Source organism: Musca domestica, unplaced genomic scaffold (genome assembly GCF_030504385.1).
Source record: "Musca domestica strain aabys unplaced genomic scaffold, Musca_domestica.polishedcontigs.V.1.1 19, whole genome shotgun sequence".
NCBI classification, from domain to species: Eukaryota; Metazoa; Arthropoda; class Insecta; order Diptera; family Muscidae; genus Musca; species Musca domestica.
Window position 1 is genome coordinate 1,179,726 of NW_026712245.1, and position 26,146 is coordinate 1,205,871.

At 34.9% G+C, this 26,146-nt stretch overlaps 1 protein-coding gene across 1 annotated transcript in view; it reads right to left on the bottom strand.

The window, feature by feature from the left end:
* Nucleotides 1-25,012, bottom strand: part of LOC101889189 (protein dachsous) — a 472,944-nt gene extending 447,932 nt beyond the window's left edge. The window contains exon 1 of the mRNA XM_059121118.1: nt 23,840-25,012. The gene's annotated coding sequence lies outside the window, so the exon portion shown is untranslated. The remainder of the gene's footprint in view (nt 1-23,839) is intronic.
* Between the last annotated feature and the right edge of the window lie 1,134 nt (nt 25,013-26,146).

Consider the following 26,146-nt stretch of genomic DNA (forward strand, 5'->3'; position numbering starts at 1 on the left):
GTGGATGCCACAGTTGTTGTTAAATTTTGTCGAGCACTATGCCACTTCACACATGTAACGAGGGGGCAATAACAAAATTGGGAGAATATCGAAGGATGATTCGGGATTTTAATATATAGCTCTTTAATCCTTAATTAAAAAAATATTCTCGAGATAACGACTACGTTCCATACATATTTCATACCTTATAAAAAAAATTCTCTCATTTTCCTCCTCCTTATCATATGCCCCACTTCAAATCCACATCGCCTTTCCAGAGGGTCAAAACGAAAAATGCAAAGAGAGAGGCGAAAAGACAACAACGAAAACATGAGGTGTTAAATCAAAAAAATATGAACAACGTTCACATTAGATTGGATTTGTGTTTTTCTGCGCGTCTCAACAAAATGTTCTTTTCTTGTTGTTGCAATTGGTACGTTGTTGTTGTTATGTGTGTTTTTTTGAAGAAGGCCATGCTAAGTTTAGCCAGGTACAAGAAAACAACTGTGTAACATTTGAAATATATTTATTTCAAATGAAGGATTTCGAAGCAAAAGAGAGTGGAAGAGAGGCCGAATGGAAACTGTTAACAACAGCCACAATGGTAGCCACAAAAGAAATACAACAACAAATATGTTGATAAATATGTGATTAATATGCATACAGGTTGTTGAAAGTTAACCCTTGAGGTTGCGGTGTGGTCTTTGGGGAACAGAATATTAAAAATATTTTTTTTTTTAATTTTACAATATTTGTTTCTCGAGAAAAATTAAAGGCATAGGAAAAAGAATAATTAAAAAGGCTTATGAATAAAAAATGGATTTTTAAATTAAAGTTAACCCTTGTGGTTGAGGTGGGGCCTTTGGAGAACAAAATATTATATATAAAATAATTATTTTTTTAAATATTGTAAAATGTTTTTTTCTCCGCATATTAAAGGCATAGAAAAAAAAAGAATAATTAAAAAGACTTATGAATAAAAAAATGGATTTTTAAATTAAAGTTAACCCTTGAGGTTGTGGTGGGGTCTTTGGGGGAACATAATACTAAAAATATTTGAATAAAGAATTTTTTCTCTAGACTAAGACAGACACAAACTTGGATTTTTAAGAATATACTTTAAGGACTATTAAAGTTTTTAACGTGGCAGTAGTTCGAGAACTATTGTAATGTTAAAAGTCCTTAAAAAATATTCTCTAAAATACATAAAATAATGTTGGGTTTTTTAAGAATATTTTTAAGGAAAAATAATCGTGGGACGTTTATAAAATATATATATTTTTTTTAATTTTCCAGAACCCAGTGGTAGAATTTGACAATATTTTATAAGGATTATTTAGACTTATTCATATAATTTTTTAATAAGAAAAAAAAACATAAGATCGGCCGGGCCAAATTTTTAATACCCTCCACCTAAGGGTAAAGGAAATGTTAGAACCCATTATGACCCACAAATACAAATTTTTAGACATATTTGTTGGAAAATGTGGCAAAAATCATCAAAATATCGAATATCGGGAGGTACCGCTATATGGGGCTACACAAAAACCTGGACCTATACATACAATGTTTCGCCACCGCAGCCAGAACCCATTATGACCAACAAATACCACTTTTTAAACAAATCCATGAAAAAATGTGGCAAAAATCATCAAAATACCAAAAATCGGAAGGTACCCTCCTTTCCAAGGTGGAGGGTATACAATTTTTTTCGAAGAAATTTTACAGCGCCAATTACCGGTCCTTTTTAAAGAATTTAAAATAAAAGTTTTGGGGATTTAGAGGATTTTTTTATTAGAGATTTTCATTGTTTCAGTACCTGATTTGTGAACATAAACTTTTCAACGGTTTTCGGCCAAAATGTGCCTCATCGAAATAACGGTTTTAAAACATATGTATCTTTGGACCAACTCCGTTTCGGGACATTTGGAGTCGATTTAGGGGTGTCCATCCGTCTGTTTGTTTCTTTGTATGGCTGTCTGGTGCACACGATTACATTTTGATGAAGTATACGATTCGGTCCACACTTGATACATTAAAGTATTAAACTTAGATCGAGTTTGCAGATGGGCAACATCGATCCACTACTTCTGGTACCGCCTCCACAAAAGTTAAAAATTGGAAAAGAAAATAATTTACCTTAGAAGACAAGAGAAGATCTTCCAATTTGATGCAAACTAGGCAAATTCGAACATTTTTTTCAGTGCTAGGTCAGGTGCGAAAATGGAGACTATCGGTATATTTCCTCAAGGGGTCAAAGTGCCCAAATGTCTTCAAATTCCGCAAATTCTAATATCTTTACCAATACAAGATTTGATATGAAGAACGGATGGAACAGACCAGTCCTTCTGGTACCGTCGCCACAAAATAGAGCATAATGGATCTGTAAGTTCAGTATTATTTTTATTGAGGTACTTTTTAAATATTTTCGTGGGTTTGAATTAAACATACATTATCAAGACTCAGTTGCGGATTTAAAAGAATTTTAAGGGCTTCAGGAAGTTTTCAAGCAGTTTTTAAAAATATATTTTTGAAAGCTGTTTAACAACTTTAGACATGGATTTTTTGAAAAAAAGGGGTCAATCCGGTTTTCTACACTTTTCAGGATTTAGATAGTTTATATACCCTACACCACATAGTGGTAAGGGTATTATGTCTTTGTACATTTCCTTGTAACATGGAGAAGGAAACGAGATAGAATCATGTACTTTTTATGATCCGATTGAGATGAAATTTTCCAAATAATATTTTTTTGGCCCAAGGACGAGAATTGCTGAGAATTGTTTCAAATTTATATATCTTCAACCGATTCCAGGTTTATTGTGCACCAAATGGCCAATATCAGTCCAAATGACTTGCATTTTGGTTGTAGGGTATAATAAGTACATCAAATTTGGAAAAAATCGGTTCAGAGATATATCTGGTATATATGTTTCTTCCGATTTGGGGTTTTAAGTCCCTCACATGGGTAATATGCCCTCCACAAGAATGATAGTTGGTAATATATATTTTATAGAGCTCAGAAATGCCTCTGTCAAATCTTATTCAGGTCTTTTTAGATTTAAATGTAGCCTACACCTTTATCCGATACCAGGTTAAAAGTGCACCAAATGGCTGATTTCAACCCAAATGGACTGAATTTTGACAATTCCGACTGAATTCATCCTACAAACAAGTTCATCAAATTTGGTGAAAATCGGTTAATATGTAAATGTAGCTCCTTCGATATACATCTTCATCCGATTTTACAGTTTTTATTTGGCCAAATTGTATAGAATTTTTCATATTCAACCGAATTTTTGCATTTGGTATTAGAGGTACAAAAGCCTTCGTCAATTTTGTTGGAAATCGATTCAAAGTTGGATAAAGTTCCCAAATTGTGACTACACTAAAGCATATGATACGCATTCAAATAAGGTTCATAGTTGGTACGATCTACATCATATAAATTCCCATTATAAACTTTTTTTGCTACGGGAGCTCTACTAAATGCGCATGTTGGTGTAGGGTATTATACAGTCGGCCACTGGTTTTTATAAACATTTTTTAAAAACCTACAAGTCTTCACTAGAGGGGCCTTTCTTGAAAAGTGTTTGAAGCATTTGTAATATATTTCTGAAAAATGATTTGAGCTGCAGTGGGGTATTTTGAAGTGGAATTTTAAAGAAGTTTTTCCTGGCTTCTTCGGCGTTCAATCCTGTTTTTATGGGTCTTTTTCGAAGTGTGTGCTTTTTTTTGACAAAATGGGTCTAAAATTTTTATAGATTTTAAGTATTACTTAATATATTTTTTCAGATTATAAGAATAGAGGTCGGCAACATTTTTCATCTAAAAGGATAGACGGATAAAATTTTAATACGGATCGCTTCAAAAGAGGTAGCAACCAAATTAGCTCCTCCAGCTACTAAGGCTGAGACTTAAGACTTTAAGAGAACGGCTTGATTTCCAATGCTTTACTTCGGAAATTCGGTTCACTAGGACAACATTATTAGCATAATACACATGAATTTTTCTTCAGAGTGGGGGGTTAATCTCCCTTGTAACAACAACAATCATATGCGTTAATATAATGCTTGTGTGCTTATTTGGTTTTAGAAAATATGCATATGCTTAAGCTGACCAATAACCATTACCCAATTCCGGCTTAACAAGCTCTAATGTTAATGCTGACGTTTTTTTTCTAACATAGGACACGAACGAATGAGCATTACATGGCAATGATGATAACGATGATTATTTGACCCTCGTCATCGTACTCTTCCAGCTGGCCGGGTGGTATCCCGGGGTGGAAGCTTTTAGGCATTTACTAATGAATACCCGAGAATATATCTAACAACAGGCCAAAAAGTCTTTAAGCAAGATATAAACTAAGTGAGAACATTTCACAGTGACAGGTATGATTAGATTTTCGTTGTTGTTGGTGGTGATGGTGGTGCTGGAAATGAAATTACACATCTCGAGACCACAGAGCAAAACTAGATATGTACCCAGCTCGTTGATTCTCTCATATGTTAGATATTTAGCTGGTCGACAGGCTGTTAGGCATTTACTTAGGCCTCATAAGTATAATTCCTGAGTAAATTTTCCAAATTTCTTTCAAATAAGAAAAGCCACCTTATCAACGGCCACCATTTTGGCGCAACATATTTCATGCCAGTTTCTTTCTGGGGTTTTTTTTTTGGAGAGCAAACGTGTGGTTGGTTGGTCACTAATTCCCGCAAAACTATTGCCATTGCCAGCCATAGTTAAATAAAAGCATTACGAAATAGTCAAACCACATTTTGTTATATGATATGACAGCTAGCTGGCCAGGCAGGCAGGCAGTCAGGCTTGGCAATGAACTCCAATAATAATATTGGCCAAAGGATCGCCGAGCCATGTGACTCAAATGGCAGTCGCTAATGCTGTGCTGTGCTCACCAGCAAAAAAGTGGTAAATCAAGCAAACAGCTATTCCTAGGCGTTGTTTTTTATTCCTCATCTACTTTTCTAAGGTATGCTGGAGCTGCATAGACATTTGATGAGCGTAGAATGTCTGTGAGTCGCTGTGCGTTTTCTTTTTTGTGATTTCGGAGCCATCACTCATCGTGGCATAACACATCATCGTCACCGCAGCCATTCTAGCAAGCATCCTGCTGGCCATCATTATTATTGCCAAACGTCCAACATCCAATGCCATAGAGAGAAGTGTCAAAAATGTTGCCATGATATGTGGTGTCACTGCCAGCCAAGAAATAAAAACGAAATATTTCATCTCAAATCATTTGATTTGGCTGCATTTTCCATTTTTTCCATTCTTCTTCTCCATCTTCTACTCCTCTTTGGTCATAATTACAAGTTAATATACGTTTAAAGTCTTAGCTATGCCCAGAATGCCATGATCAATAAGGAATCCGGATATATACCGTTTGGTCTTGGAGAGAGAAATGTATTTCTTTTGTGCATTGCCAAATGTCATCAGACAGAAAGTTGCTGTCTTAAGTCTTTTGTTTCGAATGGGAAAAATGGAAGAGAATTTTCAATGTTCTCACACATGATAGAACGGTGGCATTTAACAATTGTTTTATTGTTTGACTACGAAAAATTCACAACATTCAGAGAATTGTAGGGTTTTTAAATAACTAAGGTTTAGAAAAATATGCGAAGTGGCGCCAAGGGCCAGCTGGAACATATTTTGCAATTAAATGATGAAGATAGATTTTTCTGTTATTTCATAAAAGGACCTTCTGATCATCTATGACAACACCTTGGGGTCCTCTATGGGAAGGCTTTTAGCTTTTTTATAAGAAGCACTTAGGGTCTCCTGTGAGACAACTCAATGGCTTTCAGTGATAATACCATGGGGTTTTCTGTGATAACACCTTGAGCTGTTCTACGAGAAGATCTAAAGGTCTTCCATGAGACGGACTTGTGGTCTCCTATGAAAAAATCCTGAGGTATTCTATGACTTTTCTCAGACTTTCATGTCTCCTCTGAGAGGAGACCCTGGGGTCCTCCATGAGAAAATTCTGAGGGCTTTTATGAGAAGATCTTCAGGTCTTCTATGATAAGACACTGTGGTATTCTATGAGAATAACTTATTCTCTAATTCTGTGAGAAGACACTGTGTTCTTCTATGAGAAGATCTTAAGCTCTTCTTCTATGAGAAGACCCAAAGGTATTCTATAAGAAGTCCATGAGGTCTACTATGCGAAGACCTTCTTCAGCTCTTCTATGAGCAGAAGACCTTCTGCAGGTCTTCTATGAGTAGAAGACCTTCTGCAGGTCTTCTATGAGTAGAAGACCTTCTGCAGCTCTTCTATGAGTAGAAGACCTGCTTCAGCTCTTCTATGAGAAGATCTTCTGCAGCTCTTCTATGGAGAAGACCTTCTGCAGCTATTCTATGGAGAAGACCTTCTGCAGCTCTTCTATGGAGAAGAACTTCATCAGCTCTTCCATGGAGAACACCTTCATCAGCTCTTCCATGGAGAAGACCTTCATCAGCTCTTCTATGCGAAGATGACCTTCTTCAGCACTTCTATGCGAATACGACTCTTCAAGAGAAGACCCTGAACAACTCTTCTATGAGAAGACCCTCAGCAGCTCTTCTATGAGAAGACCCTCAGCAGCTCTTCTATGAGAAGACCCTCAGCAGCTCCTCTATGAGAAGACCCTCAGCAGCTCTTCTATGTGAAGACTCTCACCAAATCTTCTACGAGAAGACCCTCAGAAGACTTTCTGTCTTCTATGAGCAGACTTTCTGGTCTTCTTTGAGAAAACCTTCTCGTCTTCTGTGAAAAGATCGTCTGGCCTTCCATAAGAAGACCTTTTGGCTTTTCTGGAAAAGACCTTCTCGACTGCTATGAAAAGGCTCTTTTGTTTTCTGAGAGAAGATCGTCTGGTCTTGCATGAGCAGACCTTTGTATCTCCTATTAGAATACCTATTTGAGAAGACCCATTGATATCTTGTTGAGATCATTTGCTCTTCTATGGGGCACCATTTACCTCTTTTATGAGAAGATTCTGAGATTTTTTTTTTCAGCAACACATTCAGCTATTCTATGTGAAGATGTTAAGCTCTTCTGTGAGAAAACCTTCAGTTCTTCAATGAGAAGAGCTACTTTTAAGGAAAATGTGAATGATATTACTGCTTATTATTTTTGTATTCCGTTGTTGCCGGTATATATAGCGTTGAAGATGTAAAAAAGAGCCGCCGCTGCATTCCCACTTATTATTATTTATTTATTATTTTTTTTTTTTTTTGAAAAGTCATTTTTCAAATGTTCTTTATGTTCGGGGCAACATAAGAGCGCATCGGAAAAAAAAATAGAAAAAACAATACAATCTCATTGAAAGCTAAAAAGCAAGAGGCAGCATCTATGGGATGTGATGTTTTGCTATTTTTCTTCACATTGGATTACATTGTTGTTAGTAAATGACGACGGCGGTGGCGGAGGCTATTTTGGTTATTATAGAGCATTAAAATTGGAAGTTCATTCGTCACAAGGCATCAACTCTAAAGAGTAGGGGGCTATGCGCTGGGTATTGAGTGGTCATGAAAGAAGTAAAAACACAAACAACAACAACCATAAAAGCAATTACCAAACAAAATATTTTTCCTTGTTTATGGGTTTTTGGGGGAATATTCAGTATTTCGGCCAAGTAACCGCCAAGCACTTGAAAGCCAATCCATAAAGATTTTGCTGTTGAAGTGTTTTCTGAACTAAGTTTTCTGTTGTTTTTGTACAATTTGTTTTTGTTGCTAGCTTCTGGCAAAGGTGAGCGGAAATTTCTTCTAATTATTAGCTTGGAAGTAAACTCTGCAAAGGAAGTTATTTTTGTTTGGCCTAATTTGATATTTTCATGTTTTAGGTTAATGGGGTTTACGACTGTGGTTCTCTTTTTCACTCTTCAAAATTATGTTGTAAATTTTATTACATTCAATTTGAAAATTGGTTTCGGACACCCTATAGTATGGTAGATACTTTACTTTACAAATAGGACAAAATATTTCCAGGATGTTCTTGTGAGAGTTAAACCTAGAATTTAGAGGAGAGCTTACGTAGTTCTTGGATAGAAGAAAATATGTTGCTGTTTTTAAATATTGCAAGATTTTCAAACAAACATTTCCCCACAGCAGAAATGTAGGTAATAGAGAACTGCATATTTTTTTATTTATTTATATTTTTTTACAACTAAATTCATACAGACTTCCATGCCATAATAATTCCTCGCCATCATACTCCCCCCATTGAATATATCATCTATGCTGTTGAAACTACAAAATACATATTTATTTTTATTTATCCCAAAAAATTATAAATTCCAATCAAAAGACTTAAGACACGAACATGACCCTTTAATGTGTATTTGACGTTTGCGGTCATAACTAGTCATTGCTAGCCAGCTATCACCGTCGTCATCGCCAACCATGTTGATGTTAATGCTTCGTCAAATCTCAACAAAAACATTTTATTCTAAATGTAATTTATTTATATTTTTGTTGTTTCTAGAGGTCACAGAGGTGATTTTGGAGGAAATATCATTAAATTAAAATAATTATAGCTAAGATCTAATAATAACCGAACACAACAATGGGAATATAATTGGAATAAGCATCTATTTAAACAGGTAATGGGAAAATAAGCTGGGCAGGTGAAGCCTGATTTATTGTATTTTGTATGTTTGATTTTTAGAGAGGTTCTATAAATTTCGAATGAAGACTAGAAAGTTATATGTTCTTAAAGAAGACCAAAGGGAAGGAGGAGAAGGCAAGTAGTTTTTTTTAAATAAAAACAAAGATGTAATTCTACATGAGACCAAATTTTCTTTTCAGAGAACAATAAAATTCTATCTCTCTCTCGCTCTCTCTCTCAGAAGATTGGCCAGAAAATGTTCTCATAGAAGAGCTGAAGGTCTTCTCATAGAAGAGCTGAAGGTCTTCTCCTAGAAGAGCTGAAGGTCTTCTCCTAGAAGAGCTGAAGGTCTTCTCCTAGAAGAGCTGAAGGTCTTCTCCTAGAAGAGCTGAAGGTCTTCCTCCTAGAAGAGCTGAAGGTCTTCTCCTAGAAGAGCTGAAGGTCTTCTCCTAGAAGAGCTGAAGTCTTCTCCTAGAAGAGCTGAAGGTCTTCTCACTAAAGAGCTGAAGGTCTTCTCCTAGAAGAGCTGAAGGTCTTCTCCTAGAAGAGCTGAAGGTCTTCTCCTAGAAGAGCTGAAGGTCTTCTCCTAGAAGAGCTGAAGGTCTTCTCCTAGAAGAGCTGAAGGTCTTCTCCTAGAAGAGCTGAAGGTCTTCTCCTAGAAGAGCTGAAGGTCTTCTCCTAGAAGAGCTGAAGGTCTTCTCCTAGAAGAGCTGAAGGTCTTCTCCTAGAAGAGCTGAAGGTCTTCTCCTAGAAGAGCTGAAGGTCTTCTCCTAGAAGAGCTGAAGGTCTTCTCCTAGAAGAGCTGAAGGTCTTCTCCTAGAAGAGCTGAAGGTCTTCTCCTAGAAGAGCTGAAGGTCTTCTCCTAGAAGAGCTGAAGGTCTTCTCCTAGAAGAGCTGAAGGTCTTCTCCTAGAAGAGCTGAAGGTCTTCTCCTAGAAGAGCTGAAGGTCTTCTCATAGAAGAGCTGAGGTCTTCTCATAGAAGAGCTGAAGGTCTTCTCATAGAAGAGCTGAAGGTCTTCTCATAGAAGAGCTGAAGGTCTTCTCATAGAAGAGCTGAAGGTCTTCTCATAGAAGAGCTGAAGGTCTTCTCATAGAAGAGCTGAAGGTCTTCTCATAGAAGAGCTGAAGGTCTTCTCATAGAAGAGCTGAAGGTCTTCTCATAGAAGAGCTGAAGGTCTTCTCATAGAAGAGCTGAAGGTCTTCTCATAGAAGAGCTGAAGGTCTTCTCACAGAAGAACTGAAAGTCTTCTCCAAGAAGAGCTTAACGTCTTCTCCAAAAAGAGCTTAAGGTCTTCTCCTAGAAGTGCTTAAGGCCTTCTCACAGAAGAACTGAAGGCCTTCTCACAGAAGTGCTGAACGTCTTCTCACAGAAGAGCTGAAGGTCTTCACACAGAAGAGCTGGAGATCTTGTCACAGAAGAGCTGAAGGTCTTCTCAAAGAAGAGCTGAACGTCTTCTCACATAGAAGAACAGAAGATCTTCTGATAGAAGAACAGAAGATCTTCTCACAGAAGAGCTGAAGGTCTTCTCCCAGAAGAGCTGAACGTCTTCTCACTGAAGAGCTGAAGATTTTCTGAAAGAAGAACAGAAGATTTTCTCAGAGAGGAGTTGAAGGTCTTCTCACAGAAGAGCTGAAGGTCTTTTCACAGAAGAGCTGAAGGTCTTCTCACAGAAGAGCTGAAGGTCTTCTCACAGAAGAGCTGAAGGTCTTCTCACAGAAGAGCTGAAGGTCTTCTCACAGAAGAGCTGAAGGTCTTCTCACAGAAGAGCTGAAGGTCTTCTCACAGAAGAGCTGAAGGTCTTCTCACAGAAGAGCTGAAGGTCTTCTCACAGAAGAGCTGAAGGTCTTCTCATAGAAGAGCTGCAGGTCTTCTCATAGAAGACGAAAAGGTCTTCTCATAGAAGACGAAAAGTCTTCTCATAGAAGACGAAAAGTCTTCTCATAGAAGACGAAAAGTCTTCTCATAGAGAAGATTTTCTTATAGTAGATTAGAAGGTCTTCTCATAGGGGACGAGAAGGTCTTCTCATAGAAGACGAAAAGGTCTTCACATAGAAAACGAAAAGGTCTTCACATAGAAGACGAAAAGGTCTTCTCATAGAAGACGAAAAGGTCTTCTCATAGAAGACGAAAAGGTCTTCTCATAGAAGACGAAAAGGTGTTCTCATAGAAGACGAAAAGTCTTCTCATAGAGAAGATTTTCTTATAGTAGATTAGAAGGTCTTCTCATAGGGGACGAGAAGGTCTTTCCATAGAAGAAAAGAAGGTCTTCTCATAGAAGATAGGAAGGTCTTCCCATAGAAGACGAGAACGTCTTCTCATAGAAGACGAGAAGGTCTGCTCATAGAAGACGAGAAGGTCTGCTCATAGAAGATGAGAAGGTCTTCCCATAGAAGACGAGAAGGTCTTCCTAAAGAAGAGACGATAAGTTCTTTTCATCGAAGAGACGAGAAGTTCTTTTCATCGAAGAGACGAGAAAGTCTTCTCAGAGAAGCAGCGAGATTGTCTTCTTATAAAAGGCCAAGAAGTCTTTTCATAGTCTTTTATTCTCAAAGAAGAGACGAGAAGGTCTTCCCAAAGAAGAGATGTGAAGGTCTTCTCATAGAAGAGATGAGAAGGTCTTCTCATAGAAGAGATGAGAAGGTCTTCTCATAGAAGAGACTAGAAGGTCTTCTCATCGAAGAGGCAAGAAGGTATTCTGAGAGAAGCGACGAGGTGGTCTTCTTATAGAAGACCAAGAAGTCTTTTCATAGAAGAGTCGAGAAGGTCTTATCGTAGAAGATGGGGAAAACTAAAAAAACTTAAAATTAAAATGCCTTATCACAGAATGTCAAAAGGTCTTCTCCTTTAAGGTCAATAAGTCTTCTCTTAGAAGGCCCGAAACTGTCTCATCTTTGGAGACCGGAAACTCCTTTTATTGAAAACCGCAGAGTCCTCTCATAGAATCCGTGGGTCCTCTCAAATAAAACCGAAAGGTCCTATCATCTTCTCATGGATATGTATGCATGTTAATTTAAAATTTATGACCGATATAAAAATCAGTTTTCTCCAAACAGTAATTTCAAATTAGTGGCATTGACAGTCTTTGCCACTGGCTTTTCACTCATATTTCATTTGAATCCTAACTGGGGGCTCTAAAGTTATTTGAATTTTCTTGAAAAACAAAAAAAACTTTTTTCTCCGAAAGTTAAAATATATTTATTTTACAGTGCTGCACAGCGAAACAGCGATGCAATTTAATCTAGTCTCTCAATCCGACTGTTTTGCACACATTTGTTTATGGTGGTGGTCAATATAACCATGGGTTTTTGTCGTTGCATAGGATTCCAGTCAACCACCCCACCTTGTCTGATTTTATTTAAGCGCTATGATGGGTTTTATTTTCCTTCTCTTTTTTCTATAGTTGCGTGTGGAATTGAATAAAAGTTTTAAATGTCTTTCGAATTCAATGAATGGAACCGATTTATTTTTGTCTACTTTTCCCATAAATTGGCGACTGCATGCAGAAAATACGCCAGAGACTCTCCAACAAAAACAAAAAAAAACCATATGCAGATGCCATTTGTGAAATGGCAGCGAAAGAAAAATACCATGACATGGCTTCAGTGTGGGATGTTGGGAGGGTAGCCAGCCAGCCAGCCAGGCTCATGTGACGCTCCGCCATTGCGCATACGAAATAAATTACTCAAATTACCAGAATTACCGACCAGACGGGTGGTAAAAATGTAATGCCTATTTTATGATGTGTTGATGGTGCCTCAATGGCATCTAGAATTGATGCTTGATTTGATGCAATGGAATAGAAGAAGGAAAACAAATAAAGACAAAATCCCAAGCAGATCTAGCAAAAGATTTTCTCAATTTAGAAGTTAAAGCAAAGAAAACAGACAAAAACTTTTTCCTGGCTAATCAAACGAATGCCAATGACAAGATGTTGTTGTTGTTGGAGGAAATCAATCATTCTTCATTCGGTGTTAATGTTTAGTCATGGTCTTCCAGGCGCCATTTCAGTCATTCTCTCTTTTTTTGCCGGAGATGGTGGCAGTTAAAAGGGTTTTTAATTTCTTTCAAATGCCTTTTTTATAAAGCTTTTCGTTGTTTGTTTTTTCTCTCTGCCATGAAAATCGTTGTAACTTTGATTGATTTTATGTTGGAAGAAATGAAGAAAACCGAATTGTGTGATAAATACTTTATAAGCCCAAGGTTTTTTTTGTGATTGTTTGAAGCATAAAAATTCCAACCTCATCACAACTGAAGCTGGAGAAATTGCTTAAAAGCTAATTAAATACGCCCAATACTGATTGTTGAAAAAAATCATTGTATTTAAAATACAGCTATTCTACGAAAATGTAAAAAAAACAAGTAAAAAAGCAGTAAGTTCGGCCGGGTCGAACTATGAATACCGTCAATCATTTGGAAATTTTCGAAAAAGATAACATTCGCCAAAAATTCTGTTAACATCTTAAAACTACCGAATATAGCCGTAAATAAGAGTCTGTACGACGTGAACCTACATAGGCATTGTTTGACATAAGCTATTACAATATTCAAATTCGAAACTGGAAATAAACAGTGAATAATATAGCCAAAATCATACCATATATAGGGAGGTACCGTTATATCGGAGCTATACGAAGACCTGGATTTGCATAGATAATTTTCTGTCACATGCTGTAGTTTCTATTACTAACTTCAAATACGACATCTCAAAGAATTTCGGTGAGTATAGTATCTAAAATCGTTAAAATACCGAGTATAGGGAGGTACTGATATATGGGGCCAATACGAAGACATGGACCTGCATAGACAATTTTCTGTCACAGATTTTAGTTCCCATCACGAACTCTAAATGCGTAATTTGAAACTACTACGGTGAATAATGACGCTAAAATCATCAAAATACCGAATATTGGGAGGTACCATTATATGGAGGCTATACGAAGACGTGGACCTGCATAGACAATTTTGTGTCTTAGGCTGCAGTATCCATTTCGAACTTCAAATGCCAAATTTGAAACGTTTCCAGTGAATAATGTCGCTTAAATCATCAAAATACCGAATATAGGGAGGTACCGTTATATGGGGGCTATACGAAGACGTGGACCTGCACACACAAATTTCTATCTTAGGCTGAAGTATTCATTTCGAACGTCAAATGCCAACAATTCCGGTAAATAATTTCGCTAAAATCAGCAAAATACCGAATATCGGGAGGTACCGTTATATGGGGGCTATATGAAAACTTGGACCTACATAGCCCATTTACGAACTTAACCTGCCTACTGGTAAAATAAACATATGTGCAAAAATTTAACCTTATATCTCAATTCGTAGTATGGTGGTGGGTATAATAACATTTTTCAATTGGAACGAAGCAGCACCTTTAAAATTTTAATTTTTATTTTAAATATTTTCGAAAAAAGCTAATATTTGGCAGAATGCCAATTGGGAAAGGAAGTTAGTTGAATGTATGAAAAACAAATATTTGATGACACTGTGCGACAAAAGTAATATTTTTAATGATTTCAGCAAGAGGTCAGTAGATTCTGCACGTGTTTCGGGGTTTTGAAAGTCTTTTTTCGCAAAACTTCCCTTTAAATTTATGAAGATTATTTAGTTGGAAAATATCAACACTCAATTGAGTCACTGAATGTGTGTTTTTTGCTTTTTTTTTGGAGGTATGATTAAAAACTCCTCATAAATGGGAGTTTTTATACCCTACACCAAATAGTGGGTATTATGGGTATTATGTCATTGTGCATTTGTTTGTAACATGGAGAAGGAAGCGAGATAGATCCATACTACCTTTTGAGAATCACTTTCTGAGTCGATTTATGCATGTAGGTCCGTCTGTCTGGCCCAAGGACGAACACTATTGAAATTGGTGATTATCGGATCAGATTTATATATAGCTATCATATATCTTCAACCGATTTCGGGTTAATTGCACGCCAAATGGCTAATATAAGTCCAAATGACGTGTATTTTGGTACATCCCACCGAAATCAGTCTAGAAGTAAGTAAATCAAATTTGTTGAAAAACGGTTTAAATAAAGCTTAGCCGATATTTGGTACCGGATAACAGATACTGCTCGAAAAGGCCTCTGTCAAATTTTATCGAGATCGGTGCAGACTATGCTATAGCTCAACTATATGTATCCTTATCTAATATCAGGTTTATTGTGCACCAATAAATCGGTTCAGATATAGCTATAGCTCCCATAGATATGTTTTATCCGATTTGGGGTTTAAAGTCCCTCACAAGCGTAATATGCATTCCACAACAATGATCTTCGGTACCAGATATCAGATACAGCTCTGAAATAAGTATATCAAATTTTGTCAAGATCGCTTCAGACTTGCTTAACTTCGGGCCTGTTCTTAACTCTCTCTTCATGCAAAATTCTGTGTTGAAATTCCGTAGAACGACTGTAAAATCAGAAAAATTAAAATTTTTTTGGTCCATCCCTAAATATTCCCAAATATAGATCTTCCAAAACAGTAGGCTTCAATTTTGACCCTAATCAAACCCCCACGCAAAATTCCGTGAGGATCGTACGATAATTGCTACCCTCAACAAATAGTGTTGTATGGTTTAAAAAAAATTACAAATCAAAATTGTAAATGAAATATGAAAAAATCGCGTGCGATTAAAAATTTGACAATTTTCTTAGATTTTATCCTTTTCTGGCATTGGTTGATAAATATTAGATAGGTTGGATATTCGCAAGCCAGAAGGAAGGCATCTCATCTTAACAGCAGATCTTGTGTTGCTGATAATACTGGAATGTGCGAAATCTGATGATGTCAGATGCTTATTTTGCATTTTTAAGAGCGTTTTGGTTATTCTAATGTTGACCCCTAATGGGGGAGTTTCTTGTATCATCGTCACAGTAAATCTTGTGTTGGTAGGAATATTGGGATGTGCGAAATTTGAGGAGAATCGTATGCTTATTTTGCATTTTATGAATGTTTTGGTTATTTGAAATGTTGACCCTCGTCCGAGAATTTCCATTCTCGGACCTGTTGCTCTGATCAAAATATTCGGACTTAAAAAGTAGAACATTCGAAAACTCGATGGTTCTTCCTCTTTTTATACCCTCCTATATTAAATTCGTCATTCCGTTTGTAACTCATCAAAATAATAATTTAAGATCCCAATATTCTTCATCATCGTAAAATTCTAGGAATATTTAGCACTGTCCCTGGTTGTAAGAAGCTAAAATTTTGCACCGATCTGTCTTTTGTCTGCAGGAAAGTCAAGTTCGAAGATGGGCTATATCGGTCTGCGATATCGTATGGACCCAATTTAACGATATTCGATTTTTTCATGATTTTAGCGACAGTATTCACCGAAATTTTTTCAAATTTCGTATTTGAAGTTGTATAGGGTACTTCATCTTATGATGGTAAATTTTCTATGCAGGTCCACGTCTTCGTCATCCCTCTTATAACGATATTCGGTGTTTCAATGATTTTATCGAGATTGTTTGAAATTTCATATTTAAGAGTCGTAATGGGTACCTACAATACAAAAATTTCTATGCAGGGCCACGTTTTTTTATAGCCCACATATAACGGTTGTCATTTGAGCGGTATTTTCGACATAATTTTTTTGAAATTTTTCAGTTTCCTTCCCAATGATGGAGGGTACAAAAAGTTCGGCCCGGCCAAACATAGGTTCTTTTTTACTTGTAATGAAGTAAATTATTTTCGTATGAAATGTACAAGTACCTCCCCCATATACGGTTAAAAAACAAAGCGCTCAAAGAAAGAATTTATCATTTCGCACAAAATTGGATATAAACCTTAGGATTTTCTTTTAATTTTGTCCATACCAATACTTTTAGCTGTATCAGATGAAGTATGAAAATAGAATAATTCTCTCGACTATATCTGGTATCTCACGCACATTTTAACATTTTCTAAAAATTATCACATATCTTATATAAATTGAAGGAAGAAACCCATATTGTCCAAAGATGGCACGTCGCTATATTTATATCATATTTCTTAAGATGCGTTACGAAATGGACAATATTGGCCCATTCCATCGGAACCTGCTCCACAGAGGGTAAACAATTTGAATAATCGTGCGTGAAGTCAAAATATATTTAAATAATCGAACATTGGCTGAGGGTATACATCTGTAGGCAAAACCGACTGATACTTTTTAACATGGTTTTTCAGAAATAGGTGCAGAATATTACCTTGCCGCCATTCCTATTTTATTTAAATATTAAAAAATTACTTTTATTGTGGCTATAATCCCACTTAATGGGCAAAATGTTTTTAGGTTTTAATATCCATAAATTTATGGATTTTTAAATTTTTAACACTTTCGAATTTGAACGAAAAACAAAAAAAAAAAAAAATAAATAACGAATTTTATTTTCCGCGACATTTTCTATAGCAATAAATATTTGGCTCCCAGCTTAAATTATTTTGTGTCCATTATTTTATTTATTTATTTTTTTTTCGAATAATACTACCACGATTTAACTATTTAAATCCATTTTCAATATCCATTAACTGGTAACTCTAGCTTCCCTTTTAATTGTTTTTAACAATACAATTTAATTAATCAAGCCATTATATTGACTCCCTTTCTTCCACAACATTTGATTAGCACAAGATTTATAACACCAGAAAATAGAAAAGCCAAAAAATTTATAACTATAAAATCGTTTTTTATTACCCCCAAAGTGGTGTTAATCTTTTCGGGTTTTTATGACATGTCAAAAAAAAAAACAGAAACAAAAGACAATGGAAAACATCAAATATTTACTATTTTCAAAGCCATTAACTGCATTTTACAAGTGAAAATGACGACCTTAGGTCATCTTGTCTTGACAGGCCAAACAATATCATTAAAGCAATTCTATCTTCTCATGATAACAATCCGATATATTTAAGAAAAAAATCAGTTATAAATAAAAATTCCTATTCCTTGGCATTTTATGGCCTCTAATATTGTGTATCGTAAATTTTAATAAACAAGTGTTAGAAGAGACGACGAAAAATCCATTTAGTTGTTATTACATCGTAAAAGTTCGCTGTTATATCTGTATTTGTTGTTAATAACAAAAAAGAAAAGACTGAAGGCACAAAATGCAGGAGATGCGTTAGAAAAAAAATATTTATTATTTGAATATTAATTTCATTGTTATTTCTGGTTATAAAGTCGGTGCAACACAAGGTTTGTTTCCTAAGTCTTTCGTTTCTAAATGGGCGTCTAATGTTTTTCTCGGAGACGTTGGTTGGATATTTTCTTAATTAAGTTTTAGGAATTACTTGTTTATGAATATGTTTTCTCTGGATTATTTTTAATAATTCTTGGGAACTGCATTTTTGTTATGTTGTTTAATTTGAGGTTTATTAATAAAATTTCTCATATTTTGATAGACATCAACACTTTTATTGCAATTTTTATTAAATATGTTGTGGGTTATATGTCTATTAAAAATATAAACATATTTCAGAGAACAACGGGAAGTATTTAACAAAAATGCAATGAAACATAAGAAACCACCCAAATTAAAAAAAAAAAATAATAATTCAAATTTACATAAAGAACTTAGATGTCCCTAAATAAATTGTATGCAGATGCCGCCACAAAAATTTATTAAATATTGATATTAGTCAGTTAGAGTTATTCAAGAAATTATTTGCAATTCCAATAATCAGGTGATATTGAAAGAACAATATGGAAATAGTAGTGAAATTTAACTTATAACAGCAAAAAAGGCAAGGAGATATTTTCCAAGTAAATAGCCGAGACTGTCCTCTTAGCACCCTTAATTCTAATACTGACACCATTTTTTCGAGACCGTTTTTCATATTAACGAATTCGCTAAAATTAGCCAAGGTCGTCTACTAAAAATAGACAACATGTAAGCAAAGGCTATCATAGTGCCGGGCAGACCATGCGATACCCTACAACACTACAATATGTTGAAAGCCCCCTTTTGCCCAAATTCATTTGGAAGATTTCGTTTCTCAAATAATGTTATGGAGCCCTACCCAGATGTTACCTCTATTTATGCCCTCCGCTGTGTTGTTATGTATTCGAATGAATTCCACAAATTTTGTGGTTCATTTTACAGTTGAATATGATTCATTGGTCATCCAAAAAGCTCGACTTCTTCGCTGTTATTAACTCTCTCCTCATCAAAATTCGGTGTCGATTCGTTTTCAATTGTGACCTGTAGACCGACTGCAATATCTGGAAAATGTTGGTCCATTTGAACCCCTAATTGTTGATCTTCATTACAAAAGGCTTTAATTCTGACCCTAAATCTACATCTATGCAAAAAAAAAAAAAAAAAAAAAGGGCAAGATGAAAAAACTGCAACCAACTTCAGACTGCTGTCATTTCTAAGCCACTCGTCCGACAGCTGTTAAAATTATTCCAGTGACAGCTCGTTATATTGTTAACAAGCATACATCAGCATTTTGGTGAGAGTTTTCCAGAAAAATAGTTATTCGTAATGGAATTCAAGCGTTATAGTGTGATTTCTTTATATTTGGCTGGAAAACCACAAGTGGCTATCGTTGAGCACTGCAGCATTCAAATATGAATAAATCTTTTGGGTCTCCTACCAACGCTCCTTACCCTGATACTGGTAGCGCAGCCCGACGTCAAGGAAGTGGACGGAAGAAAACATCAGCAGAAATGGTTAGAAAAGTAAATAAGCGACTTAATCGGAAACCTCGTCGCTGTGGCCGAAAAATGGCTCGTGAGCTGAACATATCGCAATATTCCATTCGGCAAATATTGAAAAATGAGCTCGGGGTAAAGCCATTGAAATTCCAAAAAGGGCAAGAACTTACACCTCAACAAAAAGAAAATGGACTCAAAAAAGCTAAAGAGTTGCTTCGCTTGGCCGAAAGTGGTGAACTGCCGAATTTGGTTTTCTTCGATGAGAAAACATTCGTTGTCCAGCAGTGAGGATCGGAAGATAAATGTGACCTATATATGTATTACCTTCAGCACAGAGTGTTGGGGTGTGGAAAAACTTTAAAAATTTACAATTTAAAATTGTAAGTCAAATTGAAAAAATCGCATGCGATAAAATATATGACAGGGATTGAAAAAAATGTAACAAAAAATATTCACTTTTTTATTGGCACATTTCTACGCGGTTTTCTTTGATGTTATCCTTTTCTGGCAGGAGACCATTCCGAATTGATGAGAATTGTGAAAATCAGCCCAGCGGTTCTTGACTTATCAGCGATCTAACTCACATTCCCTTCTTTGATATATGAGATTGAATATAGTGATATTTCCGTGTATTTGTGATAAGGATAATAAAAAATGTGACAGCATAAAAAATATTCGCCGTTTAGTGGAAAATTTCGTATTTTTTGCAACAAAAGTTATGGTCTATTTTTATTTTTAAATGTGGTCCGAGGTCCATCCAAATTTGTACGCTTCTGCCCAGTCCTAAACTCTAACTCCATGCAAAATTCCGTGCCAATTGGTCTATAATTGTGGCCTGTAGAGCAACTGCAAAATCGAGTATTTTTTCTGCTTTTGGTCCATTTCAAACCCTAAATATTTTACGATCATCTCCAAAAACAACAGGGTTCTTTTCTGACCATAACCCTACCTCCGTTTTGAATTTCGTGAAAATCGGGCCATAATTGTGACCTGTAGCTTGATTACAAATTAACATGGACAGACGGACGGACATACATACCTAGATCGACTCAGCTTGGCGAGCTCAGAAGATCCTTATATACTATCCTATGTGGGAAACCAATATTTCGAGGTGTTACATAAATTCTGGCCCAATCAAACTTATAATACCCCAACACATAGTGTTGTAGGCTATAAAAACATTCAACATTTTCTATTTGAGAAAATAAGCTCCTCTCAGAGCATGAGCGACATCTATTGAAGCACTTTTTTCGAAGATAACAAATTCTATACCTATATTTTTGGACCAATCAAACTTATAATATCCCCTACACATATTGTAGTAGGGTATAAAAATTCTTCTAACCAAATTTTTTAATTTTCACATAATCCATGTGGCGATGAAGATCGCTTTTAAAAGTCCTTGGATCATTCGCCAAACTAAATGACTGCAATTTAAAATTTTCAAATCTAAATAAATACAAAAATTAGAGTCCAGTTTGGGAATGACCTCTGTAGACCACTATTTTCCGGTCTTAGAACATCTGTAGATAACAAAAACCTTTAAATGAATTTTATTTTTATTAAAGTCATCCCATAGTGGAGGATATGAAAAAGTTCAGTTTGGCCAACTTGTTGTTAAACATTTACTTTTTTCATTATTATATTGCGTTTGGAGATTTAGCTTAGACCTGCAGATATTGAAGAAAAATTCCCACTTTGAATAGTATAAACCAATGTCAATTACTATTGCGTTTATTTATTCATTATTTTCAAAACTTGTCACTACAATCACAGTTCCAATTTTGTTAGATGAGTTATCACAGGGATATTCTATTTGGAGCGTTTTTAGAAAAACAAACCTTGCATTTTTTAATCTTGAAATGCTGGTTTTGAAATGTCACTATAAATTTCAAACACAGAATTTACGAATTATTTTCACATATTTTTTTTTCATATTAATGCCATACATTTTTGCAGGGATTTCAAATCAGAAAAATCCGAAATATAATTGAAAAATGCAGTTTAGACCTGCAAACATTGTAAAAAAAATTCCCACATTGAATACTGTAAACCGACGCCAATTTTTATTGCTTTTGGAAATTATACACATTCTTTGACTTTTCACTACAATCACAGGTCCCATTTTGTCAAGTGAGTTATCTGAGAAATATTCTATTTGGAGTGTTAAAAAAAACAATTCTTCAAATTTATTTCGTATGGAACTGCAGTTATTGAAATTCGCTCTAAATCACATACACACAATTTTCGAATTATTTTGCATTTTTTTCAATTTATAACCATAAATTCTAAAATCTAAAATTTGCAAAAATCCTACATTTAGGTTAGACCTATTATTATTGCGTTTGGAAAATATATATTCTCTGATTATTTTCGAAACTTCTCACTTCAATCACATTCCCCATTTTTTAAAGGAATTATCTCAGGGATATTCTATTTGGAGTGTTTTTACAAAAACAATCCTTATTTTTATTTTTCAAGATTAGAAATGTAGGTCTTGCGAGGTCACTATTTTCTACATATATATATATTTTTTTATTTTATTATTATAAATATTTGCAGGTATTGCAGATCTGAAAAATATTCGTTGATAATTTTCGAAACTTCTCACTCACTACAGGTCCCATTTTGTTATGTGAATTATCTCCAGGATATTCTATTTGGAGTGTTTTTAAGAAATCAATCCTTTTATGAATCTTGAAATGCAGGTTTTGCGAGGTAATTATAAACTTCAAACACAGAATTCACGAATTATTTTTTTTTTCATATTTTTTTTTTTTTTTTCAATTTATTGCCATAAATTATTGCAGAAATTTGAAATCTGCAAAAAAGTAGATTTAATTGAAAATTTTAGAAAATTTAGAACTACAGACATTGTAGAAACATTCCCATATTGAATACTATAAACCGACGCAATTATTATTGCGTTTGGGAAATTTTTATTTCTTCATTATTTTCGAAACGTGTCACCAGAATCACATTCCCCACTTTTTTAAGAGAGTTATCTCAGGGATATTCGTTTTGGAGTGTTTAAAAAAGAACAATTCTTTAAATTTATTTCGTATGGAACTGCAGGTTTGGAGTGGGATATTCTATTTGAAATGTTTTTAAGAAAACAATCCTTGTTTTTTCAGGATTAGAAATGCAGGTCTTGCGAGGTCACTATTTTCTACATATATATTTTTTTTTCATTTTATTGTTATAAATTCTTGCAGGTATTGCAGATCTGAAAAATATTCTTTGATAATTTTCGAAACTTCTCACTCACTACAGGTCCCATTTTGTTATGTGAAGTATCTCAGGAATATTATATTTGGAGTGTTTTTAAGAAATAAATCCTTTTATGAATCTTGAAATGCAGGTTTTGCGAGGACTATAAATTTTAAACACAGAATTTACGAATTATTTAATTTTCTTATTTTTTTTTTTCAATTTATTGCCATAAATTTCTGCTGGGATTTGAAATCTGCAAAAACGTAGATTTAATTGAAAATTTTAGAAAATTTAGAATTGCAGACATTGTAGAAAAATTCCCATATTGAATACTATAAACCGACGCCAATTATTATTGCTTTTTGAAATTATACATATTCTTTCATAATTTTCGAAGCTTGTCACAACAATCACAGGTCCCATGCCGTTAAGTGAGCTATATCAGGGATATTCTATTTGGAGTGTTAAAAAAAACAATCCTTGATTTTTTTTATTCTTGAAATGCAGGTTTTGAAAGATCACCATAAATTTCAAACACAAAGTTTTCGAATTATTTTTTACATATTTTTATTCTTTTTATATATTTTTACAGGGATCTCAAATCTACAAAATCGTAAAAATAACCGAAAAATTCAGCTTAGAAAGACATTGAGAAAAATTCCAGCTTTGAGTAGCATAAACCGAGTTATTTTAAACTCTTAGCACAGATAGAGACTTTTTAGAGACACCATTTGAAAGAGCAAAAAGCCAAACAAATTGGCAATTTATGTGATTTCTTATTCAGAAAAATGCGGTATATTATTATTATCACTACCGAGCACTAATCGCAAGAAAACTATTTCCAGTACAAGAAAATATTTGACTTCAAACTAGTATTTGAATTAAATAAATTACAATTCCAATCAATTTGTTTTCCATTCATAGTGAGGCCGCATAGAAGTTGATATATTCCACAAAACGTATGTAATATCAGAATACGGTAATTTTCAAATAACCGCTAAAATTTTCTATCAAATTTTCATTTTTCACAATGAAAACGACCTCACATAACATCACTCACTCATTTCTCATTTTTTTCTTCTCACAAGCACTTCACAGTACCGTAGGCAGTTTGTGTCTTAAGTCTTTTGTTTTTACACACACAACACCAAAACAATCCATTGATTTACTTTTGCAATATTCGTTTCTATTTTTTTACTGAGCAAATTCATATCGAGGACCACATTTTCAATTCCCTTTGCTGGATATTTTGTGAAAATCTTAATTGTCACCTTATATGTCACGCTTTGCATACACTTAAATAGACAATTTTGCTATTGTTGCTGTTGTTGTTTTTTTGTTGGCTTTTAGACACTATAAAATAAACTTTACCTTCTTTTTTTTCGTTTTATTTGTTGTAAGGCTGTTGTTTAGCTGGCACTACATTTTTTTTCGCAAATTTCGTTGTTCTGCCTGGCCGTGTTGATGGTGGTTTGGGGGGAGGAATTTTCTCGCAAAACAAAAATTGATTGTATTCCTTTTGTAGATTTGTTTGCTGTTGTATTTGTATTATTTTTCCAATTTTTCCCCAGCCAGAAAGCCAGTAACGTGCAGAGCAGAGAAAAAAAAACAAAATCAAGCAAACCAAACAAACAAACACTGAATATAAACACCAAACTTGCTGGCAACTTTTAGTTGTTTAAAGTTGTTTTTGTTGCTGGATATATATATTTTTTCTTTATTTTTTTGTTGTTGCTATATTTCACTGTGTGTAGAGCGTTAAGAACCCGTTTGACTCGTTGAAAAATATTTCTTTTCGCCTTTTAATTTTTTTTTTGCTTTTTCTTAACTTTTTTTCTTAGGCTCTGTTGGTTTGGTGTTGTTGTGGCTGGATGGCTGGCTGGCTAGCTGGATGGATTGCTGGCTGGCTGGCTGGTTGGTTGGTTTGTTTGCTGGCAGGATTTCTGGCTATTGTAGAAGCTATAATTTTTGTTGTATATATTTTGCTATAAATATTTTCGCTTGAAGATTTTTGTTGCAATTTTCCACAAAAAAAAATTATTTTCTTTTTCTATTTGTTTACACTTTAAATTTTATAAATTTGAATATATTTTTGCAATATTTTCCAACATTTTCAAATATTTTCATTGCATGTAATTATCAATTTTTTAATCATAATCACCTTCAACAATTTCTTTCATTTACAATTTTATTCCACTTGGAATTTTCGAACTCTATTCTTTAACCTTTTCTTATTCTCTTCAAAAATTTTCTTTATTTTTATCCAATTGGCATTGCTTCTTCAGAACTTCTTCTTTTTCTCAAAAGCGCATCTTGGCTTTTTTTGGCAAAACAGAATTATTGACACTCACTGTCATCATCAGTTGTTGATGAAAAAACGCGCTTTTCCGTCTAAAACCGTTCGTGCAGCGGTAATGTGTTATCGTTTTCGTTCACTTCGTAATCTAAAATTTTGTTCGAAATCCGTCTTTCTGTGATATTGTAACGCAAAAGCACACGAAGAACTAAATTTTACATTTTCTACCTGAGCATGCCATACCTGGTAAAAATGCTCCAAGCAAGTGTGGTGACATTCGGCAAGCGAACATAACAACATTCACAACAAACAACAAACATGGGCGAGCGAGCACAAACCCTCACACACACACACGGAGCATAAATGACCCCAGAGAGCCACCAAGGAGTTGGCTCAATGCAAAACTTCACCACCACTACTAACAATACCCCATAAAGGCCATTTGATCATTGGGAGATACCAAAAGACAACACCACTCAACCGCCTAAATAACCTGTGACCATCCATCCAGCAAGCCAGCCAGTCAGCCATCCATCGATCTCAACCATTCTTTTGCTCTGCTGCCACCACGAAACATCAGTCCAATCCAACACACTGAGAGTCCAATAAGAGCCAGTATGAGAGAGAGAGAGCGAGTTCGAGAGCATCCCATAGAGACCATTTTCATCAACATGCTGCCTATTAGTAACATGAGAAGATGAACCCCACAATGCCAACAATAGCAACAACTACAACAACAATAATAACACAAAAACCGATAACAGCAAAAACAGTGTACTACCAAATCGGGAGAGCAAATATATTTAAGGAGCAAAATAACAGCAACAACAAAATACAATAAGAATCATTTGAAGAAAATTATACAAACAAAAATGTGCACATCAAAATACACGGAGAGAAAAAAACATGCAATTTTAATTGAATTAAAAAACAAGTTAAAAGGTATCAGTGGGCTTTGCCGACAGATGTATAACCTCAGATTGTATGCCCTCCGTTTGAAGACCTAAATTTACATCTCCTACTGTTATGGGCATTAATTCCGACCCTAACACTACCCCCATGCAAAATTTTTTGAGGATAGGACACTAATTACGACCTGTATATAATGCCATAGTGTTGGGGGGGTGGAGAAAAACTTTAGAAAATGTACAGTCCAAATTTTAAGTTAGGATGAAAAAACCGCATGCGATAAAAAATATGACAAAAATTTAAAAAAAAAAATGTAACAAAAAATATTCACCCTTTCGGAACCAAATTTTCAAGATTATATCTTTAGCCCTTAAAAAAATATTTTTAAAAAATCCACGCCTATTGATGGCCCATGAAAAAAAATTAAAAAAACCACGCCTATTGATGGCCCATGAAAAAAAATTAAAAAAAAA